Source organism: Macrotis lagotis, chromosome X (assembly GCF_037893015.1).
Source record: "Macrotis lagotis isolate mMagLag1 chromosome X, bilby.v1.9.chrom.fasta, whole genome shotgun sequence".
Classification (NCBI taxonomy): Eukaryota; Metazoa; Chordata; class Mammalia; order Peramelemorphia; family Peramelidae; genus Macrotis; species Macrotis lagotis.
In genome coordinates this window covers 359,291,906-359,301,667 of record NC_133666.1, presented here as the reverse complement: position 1 = coordinate 359,301,667, position 9,762 = coordinate 359,291,906, and positions in this window count along the sequence as shown.

Genomic DNA, 9,762 nt, shown 5'->3' with positions numbered 1-9,762 from the left:
TTGTTTGAGGTTGCAAAAAACCCCTAAAAAAATGGAAGTGGGGGCATTACTACAGAAATTTGGAAACCCCTTACCATAAGGAAATGAGTATATTTATATATATATAGCTCTGTAGAGCTCTATAGAGCTCTATAGCTCTGTAAAAAATAAAGAGTAGAGGGGTTGTTTGTTTATTTTTAGAAAAGAAGCAATGGATAAAAATCATAATCATTCCAATCAAGTGGCCTAGTTGGAATTAACAAAGCTGTAAATCAGTCCATTGTCTCAGAATATAAGGATGGGGAAGAGATAATGTTTGTCCTTCAATTTTTTTTTAGGTTTTTTTCAAGGTAATGGGGTTAAGTGGCTTGCCCAAGGTCACACAGCTAGAAAATTATTAAGTACCTGAGGCCTCAATTGAACTGAGGTCCTCCTGACTCCAGGGCTAGTGCTCTATCCACTGCACCACCTAGCCACCCTATTGTCCTTTATTTTCAAAGAGGACCACAACAACAGATAGGTGATGCCATGACAAGTATGTGATTGGATTTGAGTGAGGGTGACCTGTTCTAGGTCACCAGCCTCACTTTTTCTTCCAGAGTCATCTGAATCTGGTGCCCAGATATGAATCAAGAGATAGACCTGGATATGAGACAATCAGGTTTAAGTGACTTGCCCAAGTCATATAGCTAGTAAAGTGTTTGAGGCCAGATTCAAATTTCTATCCTCCTGACTGCAAGGTCAGTGGTTTATCCACTGCACAATCTAGCTTTCCCTGATTGCCTTGAATCTGGGGCCACCTCCAATAATTCTAGTTCATATCTGTTTACTAGACCCAGATAGCTCTGGAGAAGCAAGTTAGGCTGGCATCTTAGCACAGCAATCCTTCATTCAAATCCAGTTCCTGTGAGGGAGAATGGTATACTGAGAAGGGTATAATAATATAAGTAATATTGTAAATGATCTGATTTAATTGGGGCGGGATATATATTAATGTTTGGAGAACAGTATGAAAAAACAGGAAAAATTTATTTTGTAAACAGCAAAACCTAAAGATGCTACTTGGGTATTTTCAAACATAAATACATCTGTGGTTCAGATTGAAGAATGAAAACTAAATTACAATTCCTACATTGTTTTGCTGCTGAATAAGGGATAGAAAGCAAAGAAATTATTGACATATAATGAGACAGGCAGTTTTTACATAGCGACATCCAGACAAATGAAAAAATTCTGTCAATCTTTCAGATATTTTGTTTACAAGATATATTTCTCCACAATATTTATTGTTCTGTGTAGAAACAGCTGCATGAATATCTGTTTTTCAACTTTTATCAAATGCCTGCCTGACATGTGTTCAGTTTCATGCATTTTAAAAATGTTTTTGTCTATTCCTATGATATCTACATAGAGAATAATATGAAATGATGCTATAGAGAAAGAAAAGAAAAGACCCTATTTGTGGTCTTAAAGTATATGAAAATACTCTGTAGGACAAATAGTTTGAAGAGTGAACTTTTATTCAACAAATTGATTTTTTTTTTGTTGTGTATTGCCAAGATACTAATTTGACAAATTTCACTCTTAAGTGAAACAAAAACCAAAACTACATCAGTAAATTGTTTTGTTTAGCATAAGATCAAACACTTTGAGAGATGGAACACTTAGGGACACTTTAGTTGAAACCACTCGTTGTAGAGATGAGGAACTGAGACATAATAGAGAACTGATTTACCCAGGGTCATTCAAGTTGGAAGAAAAATGATAGCAGATTAAATGAGGAAGAAAATCTGCAGAGTCATTACTGTCTGAACCACTCTGAAAGATATAACCCTTATGTTTCATATATCTATGATTAATCTCATCAATCCAGCTAGCAACAAAAATGCTTAATTTTAAGTAACAAAAATGCTTGGAATTCCAACAGAAACAGTAAAAAAAGGGGGGGAGAGCAGAGCAAAACAGCAGATATGAGAGAATTCACTATTTTTTGATGACTCTTTTACCAAGTTGTTAAACCTCTTTTCAAAGTTTTCTTAACCATAAAAAGCTACTACAGTGGCAGGGAAAACCAAAACACAAACTAAGAAAAAGACAATAAAATAAACAGTTTTTAAAAAGTGCTAATTAGACTCAAATAGAATTCCTAGAAGAATTAACAAAACAAAAGAACCTATAAATTCTAAAATGTTTACAGTGGCTCTCTTTGTGGTGGAAAAAAATTGGAAATTGCAATGATGCCCATCAATTAGGGAATGACTGAACAAGTTGTGGTGCATGATTGTGATGAATATTACTGTACTGTAAGAAATGATGAGTTCATTGATTTTAGAAAGGACACAGAAAGACTTTTGAAATAATGAAAAGTGAAAGGATCAGAATCAAAAGATTGCACATAGTAACAACTGTTGACCATTAATTTCCCTTTTGGCCAAAAATGAAACAACAAAGTTAGTATTATAAATGAAGTTTAATTCTCTAGGATATTACCAAAACCCATGGGTAGATGGCATCCTCACAAATGCCAACAACAAAACTAACTGAATAATCAATATTTATAGAATTTTGACAAAGGATCATAATATTTTGGCAGACAGCTGATCAGGTTACACATTTGTACATAAAGGAGTACTTTTTGATTCTCTGACCTGTCCACAAAGTCTGTTCCATGTCAAAACTGACAAAGATCCAATTAGCCCAAGACACAACCTCCTCTTCGGACACTATGTTTATTAGATATGATATAGACATATAAAACATATAAAAAAGTTTCTTCCTTTCCAAAATGTCATAAATAGAGGAATTTATTCAGTTTCTCATTTAGATAATCAGAGAAGATTCCTGTCTTCTCAGGATGGCCTTTAACTAATTGTTTACACAACTTCTGCAGTAAAACTTGCATATGCAATTAGAGGGGCATTAGGCTGATTCACACAGAAAGAGCCTTCCTTCAGATTTATAACTAGAAACATAGACCTCATGGAGAGGCAGAGGTGAACATTTCAAAGTTATAGTCCTCAATTAGAAGCTGATAGAACAACTTTTGATCATAACTATAGATCAGAAATATTTAATTCCAATTTAACGAATATCAGATTAGACAAATACTGTTTTAAGAATGAATTTGAATGAGTAAGTTATTTTATCTATTAAAATACATAAATTAACTATAAAGGACATCTAAAGAAAGACATTGCATCAGAGGAAGAATTGATAAATAGAATATATATAAGTATATATATACACATATATGTATGTAAGTATATATATATGATGTGTATATAACTAAAATATATTTATGCACACCCATTTGTGTCTAATGGTAGCTAACTCTAAGGATGGACAGTATGGGGGAGTGAAGAAAAAATTTACATAATAATTTGGCATATATTTGAAAGGAATAGCAAGTTGTATATGTAGAATAGATTTGCAGTTTCATGTATTTTTTCTTATTACACTATGTCACGGAAATGTTTATTTTATTCCATAAATAAAGGATTAAAAATATAAGAAATTAAAGAAAATATATGAATGATGGGGGGGGGATGGGAAAAGAAAGGAGAATGATAAAAGAAATTTATGAAAAGAGAATTAACAGCTTGGTAAAAGAGGCACAAAAATTACTAAAGAAAATAACATGTTAATTAGAGTTGGTTTAATGGTAATTAAGACATAAAAGTTCACTGAGCTCTTTAAAAATAGAGTAGGTCAAATGAAAAAGGAGGTAAAAAAATCTCACTGAAAAAATAGTTCATTAAAAATTAGAATTGTACAAGTGAAAGCAATGATTCCCTGAGACATCAAGAATAAAACAAAGTGAAAAACTGAAAAAAAAGTTAGAAAATATGAAATATCTCATTGGGAAAATAGATAAACTAATAATCTGTTGCTGGAGTTTAGAATTGGTCCAACCATTCTGGAGAACAATTTGGAAGTATGCCCAAAAGGCACTCAAACTGTGAATATGCTTTCATATACTGATAACACTACCATGTCTGTACCCCCAAGAAATATGAGCAAAAGTAAAAGGAGCTATATATTAAATATATATATATATATATGTATATATATATATATATACATATATAACTTTTGTGGTAGCAAAGAATTAGAAATTGGGAGGATGCTTATCAGTTTGGGAATGGTTGAACAGTTGTGGAGTGAAATTCTAAGGTGGGAGATGAATTAATGTAAAATATGAGGAAGTGTGAGTTAACTGTGTACATGTAATAGTTAGATTGCAATGATAATCACTTGTGAAAGACCTGCCAATTCTGATCAATATAATGATCCAAGATAATTACAAAGGACTCCAGATGATAAAGAGAACTGATGAATCTGAATGCAAACTGAAATATAATTTTCTCACTTTCTCTATTTTTCTTGCTTTTGAGGGGAAATATTAGTAATATGGAAATTTTTCCATGATTTTACACTTATAATAGATATATTGCATGCCTCTCAGTGGGTGGGGGAAATGTGGGTGGGAGGGAGAGACTTTGTAACTAAAATTTTTTTAAAATGTTAAAAATGAATATTTCAAAACCTTTTAAAAATAAACAATAATATTTCTAGACCTCAAATTTTATAATAGAACATTAGTAATGGTTAAACAAACTCAGGACAACAAACTACTAGTGGAAAGATTGCCTGTTTTACAATGAGTGATTAGAGAAGTAAAAAGCAATTTAGGAATAAAAATCCTTGATTTAGACAAAAAAATAGAGAATGAATAGAGTTATCTTATACAGCTTTGGTTCAGGGAACTATTCTTAACTAAATGAGGGACAGAGATATCACTAAAATTAAAATACATTCAAAATTATAGGAAATCAAAAAGCTTTTGCCCAAACAAAGTAGAATTATGATAAGGAAGGAGTCTGTCATTGGGAACAATATTTGCAACAAATATTCATTATAAAAGGTTAATAGGCCGGATGATTTTTGTCATATCTGCATTTTTTTTGGTAAATTATACTTCTAGGTTAGAATTCCCTCTTTCTAATACAGATGGTCAATATCTCTGAAATTATACTTAGAAAGATGTTTAGCATTTCTCTGTGTGTGTGTGTGTGTGTGTGTGTGTGTGTGTGTGTAATTCTGTATGTTTATAAAGGTGAGTTTTGTGTATGTGTTATATGCATCAAAGGCATTCCCAGATAGGTAAGATATCAAAGGATAAAAAAGAGTTTCCAAAGGAAGAATTTTTAACTTTTAAAAACTATACAAGACATTTCTTTGAAAAGTAAAATAATAAGAGAAAAGCAAATCCAAACAAAACTGAAATTCAACTTGTTATAAGGAAATAGCATTAATGACTTCATAGGTCACAACCAGTGAGTCATCAATTCATTTCCATTCTATTACTATAGTACTTTTCACATTGACACCCTTCTTAACTTTTCTATGTCTACTATGTTTCTTTGTCATCACATTACCCTTAGGCTAGGTAATCAGAATACAGTAGCTTCCTAAAAGGAATATTTAGCTATTAGGATGGATTGGCTTGATGCTATTTTATACTAGATAAGCTACATAATTTTCTCAGTATGTTTGATAATTCCTAGTTTTTAAATCTAGTTATTATAGGATATAAAAGAATATGGGGGTTAGACCCTAATAACCTCCCCATGATGACAAGGATTAATTTTTCTTTAAAAGGAGACAAAGAACACAAAGAACTCTTGATGAACACTTTTTACTCTGACTTAGCTTACCTAAGGGGTATTAAAAAATATCCTATCAATTTGTAGTTGGGGCAGTATTGATTTGGATTTGTGAAGATTATGGAGTAATGTCCTTCCCTTTATTCTATTCTGCTGCCCAGATTGTTTTCTATCTGAAATGGGGGCAGGCATAGGCAGAGAAGTTATGTGCTGCAATATCTTTGTATATCCTTTCTGTGTTAGAGAAACATACCCTTTTTTTGTTAACTGTTCAGTGGTTCATGAGTGTCTTGTTTCTTTCCAGTATCTCACCTGAACTAAAAGAGTGAAGGAAAAGCAAGAAGACAGGTGAACTGAAAGAGATCCGGAGTAGAGCCAACATTCATATATTCCCTTTCTTGGGGGCTGGGGGGAGTAGGAAGGGAATAACAAATCTGTGAACATTTAAAAGCACATATGCCCCAACCTCTTACCTCCTCTCCCTACTTAGTGTAACTATATAGATATAACTTTGTCATTTACCTACCATTTCAAAAAGATAATATGTTGGAGGAGGGGCAGAATCTTCCAGCCTATCACACACAAGAAAGCAGCTGATAACTTAATTGTGGATTTGAAAGGAATAACTACTTTTGTAGAATTAAAATCCCAACATCAAAGTTTGAATGGCTGGAATCAAGGAATTTATGTGCTATCAAGTAATGATATTGATGTAGAGAATTGTGCATGTAACTGAAACAAAATCTGTAATCTCTTTACCTATCCCTCTATCTCTGCCTCACTCACTGTCTTCTAAGTCTTTATTATTCAATCTGTCTTAAGTGCTTCTGACTCTTCAAGAGAAGTTTTTTAACCTGTTTACTCTGTTATATTCTATAATAAAATCCTAAGCAGTTTTAACATCCCAGAGAGCTTCGAATTCCTTCACTTTTTCAGTAACCTTAAATCTTCTGTCTTCAATCTCTAAATCTTTAAAAATTGGCAACAATATGAGGGTGTTCATTCCAGCAACTCATTTGAACTAAGAATGCTGGGGTTTGAACCACTTCTAACATAGGAAACAAGAGTAGAAAAGTCAAGGTGAGCTGAAATTCAACAAAGACTAATTAATAATTTCCTAGATACCTAAAAATTATGTTAGGCAAAGATGAAAACTAAGTAGTACTTGGGAAAAGAACTTAAGTTCTTGGGGTGTGTGGCATAGAAATATAAGCTATATGAGTATACATAAATATGCATATGTAACATTTACATTTATAGTGTATATGTATGTGTATATATCTATATTCATACAAAAGAATAACAATTTTTGAGTTAGGGAGAGCAGTTACAATCTAAGATTAGGAAAGGACTTATGTAAGAAGTGTTTTCCTTTACCTTTAATGCCATCACTTTTTTAGTTCATCTGTGATACTGGAAAGAAATAAGACACTTATAAAGCACATTGAATAGCTTCCCTAATAGTAGGACTTAACTTCTCTGAAATGCCTCCTCTTTTTCTGTATCTGGGCAACTGGACAGGATAATGAAGGGCATTACTCCCTCAATCTTCACAAGTTCAAGTCAGTACAAATTAATTCTTTATAATCCTTACTAACTGCAACCAAATACAAATATTGCTAACAAGTTATGTAAAAAGCATTTAAACAAGGCTAATTCTGAAAAGAGGGAAAAGTGTAAAGAAAAAAAGATTCTGATTTTTACTATTCAGTTTTATATTTTGCTCAAGGCAATCCATTAAGTAAGAACAATTTTTATGTAAGAACGTAAAAAGTGGCACTTGAGCTGAGCCTTGTAGAAAGTTAAGAGTTATAAGTAGAAGAGGTGAAGAAAGGAGAGCTTTCTAAACTTGAGAGCCAGTCTATGCAAATGTATAGGTAGAAGAGATGAAACATCAAATATAAAAATCAGCAAGTAGGTGACTTACTGGAATAAAAAAATTGCCTTGGAAGAGTAATGCAAATAGAGGATTTTATATTTTATCTCAGAGATAATAAAGAACTTTTCAAAGATGATCCTGGGCTGTGAGATATTATCATAAGAAGAGTGGTTGGAGAAGGCAAAAATATATATTATAGAAAGATACTCATGATGGTGTAGGACATAGTTACTCTTTATACATAATTGATTGATTGTCATGTGGATGGGAAATTAGACCTGTACTTCACCTTCTACATTCACTCAACCAACCAGGGCCCAAATCCTGGATTTGACCTGGGACCTATCACTGGCCAAGCAATGTGAACCAGAGTGATTTGAAACCTGTAAACCCTAAGATACCATGTCAGGTTTCATTGATCAAAATTCACATTTCTTTGGGCAGAAAAATCCTCAGGGTGTAATACCTGTGGACAGAAAGGAGAGGAGAAAAGAGAAGAAAGTTGAGGAGTGGGGAATAGATGTAAGAGTGAATGTAAATAGCAATTGGTTTGGCCAGATTGTTATATTTTTTTGATTTGGTTAAAGAGACCAATCTCTGTCTCCTTTCTTCCTTACCTAGGCTTGCCATCTCCAGTTGTCCTGATTAATTTCTGGCCACTGGACTGAGATGACTCCAGAGGAGCAAATAAGTCTGGGTGACTTTGCACCATTCATCCTCAGTTAAATACATTTCACTTGCCTGTCATGGCATCACATCCCTGATGTCATGTTCCACTCTGAGGATAAAGAACATACAATGACTTTTCCTAAATGGACAGAACTAAGAAATAGGTAGGTGCTGAAAAAAGAAAATTTTTGATTTGTTGTTAGGGAAAATTCTGTAATGATTGTTGTAGTTCTTTAGTCATGTCCAACTCTTAGTGATTCCATTTTGGGTTTTCTTGGCAAAGATAGTGCAGTGTTTTGCCATTTCCTTTATCAACCCATTTTACCAATAAAGAATTGAAGCAAACAGGATTAAGTGATTTGCTCAGGGTCACATGGCCAGTAAATATCTGAGGAAAGATTTGAATTCACCAGGAAGACCCAGTACTCTATCCACTGTGACTCTGCTGCCCTATCATGTCTGATTTTTCATGACCCAATTTTTTGAATTTTCTTGGCAAACATATTAGAATGGTTTGTCATTTCCTTCTCCAACTCATTTTATAGATGAAAAAACCAAAGCAAAAAAGATTAAATTCAGGTCTCCCTGACCACATGCAAGTGGTCTACCCACTGTGCCATCTGTCAGTTGTAAGGATTACAGCTACCTCAAAGTGGAATGAGTTGCCTCAGGAAGTTATGAGTTTCCTCTACAAGAAGACCTCAAAGAGAACAAGTTGACTACTTTTAAGGATATGGTAGAAGGGGCTTCTTATTTGGGTATGTGGTAGAATATATGGCTTTTGATATCCTTTCCAACTGTGAACTTTGGGGATTCTATATCACTATGTGAAAGTATGTGGTTGATGGACCTAACACATTGCCAGGTCATTTTACTCAAAAGTGTAATTGCAAAATATATTCTACTACAAAAGTTTTCCTGAAAATAGTTTGGTAATTTAATTTTTATGTTTTCCTTTGAGTCTTTTTTTTTCTTTGACAGTGATTAGATATCACCAAATAAATCTTGTAATAATTTCGAATGTAGCCTCATTTTTCCTGTGCTTGGTGACATTACAACTCCCGTGTGCTATGCTGGCTAAGTACCCATGCATCCATGGAGTACATCTGAGGCATGAAAAAAGCCATTTTCCCTCCTTCTTTGGGAAACTCATAATTTTTTATTAGCAGCTCTGCTGAAAATACAAGTTTTGCACTAATGTAAACATCTATTTGAACACTGTGCAATCAAGGCTTTGTGATGTGTAGAAAACTGATTGCCTCCAAAAAATGATCAAAATAATACTGCTTCTGTTTTTAACTATTTTCCTCTCAATCTCTCTTTCTTTGTCTCTGCCTCTGCCTCTCTTTCTCTCTCTTTCTCTCTCTCTCTCTCTCTCCCTCTCTCTCTCTCTCTCTCTCTCTCATTTCTCATCATCTAGTTCTGTGTCTGTTTATGCTGAACTGGTAAAATACTTTTTCTTTGTGGGTTTATTGTAAGTTAGAACTGCACCAATCAGTTATGACATCATAATTCTCAGGACTCTGATTTAGTCTATAGAGGATCAATATTAGGACAAAACATCCCTTT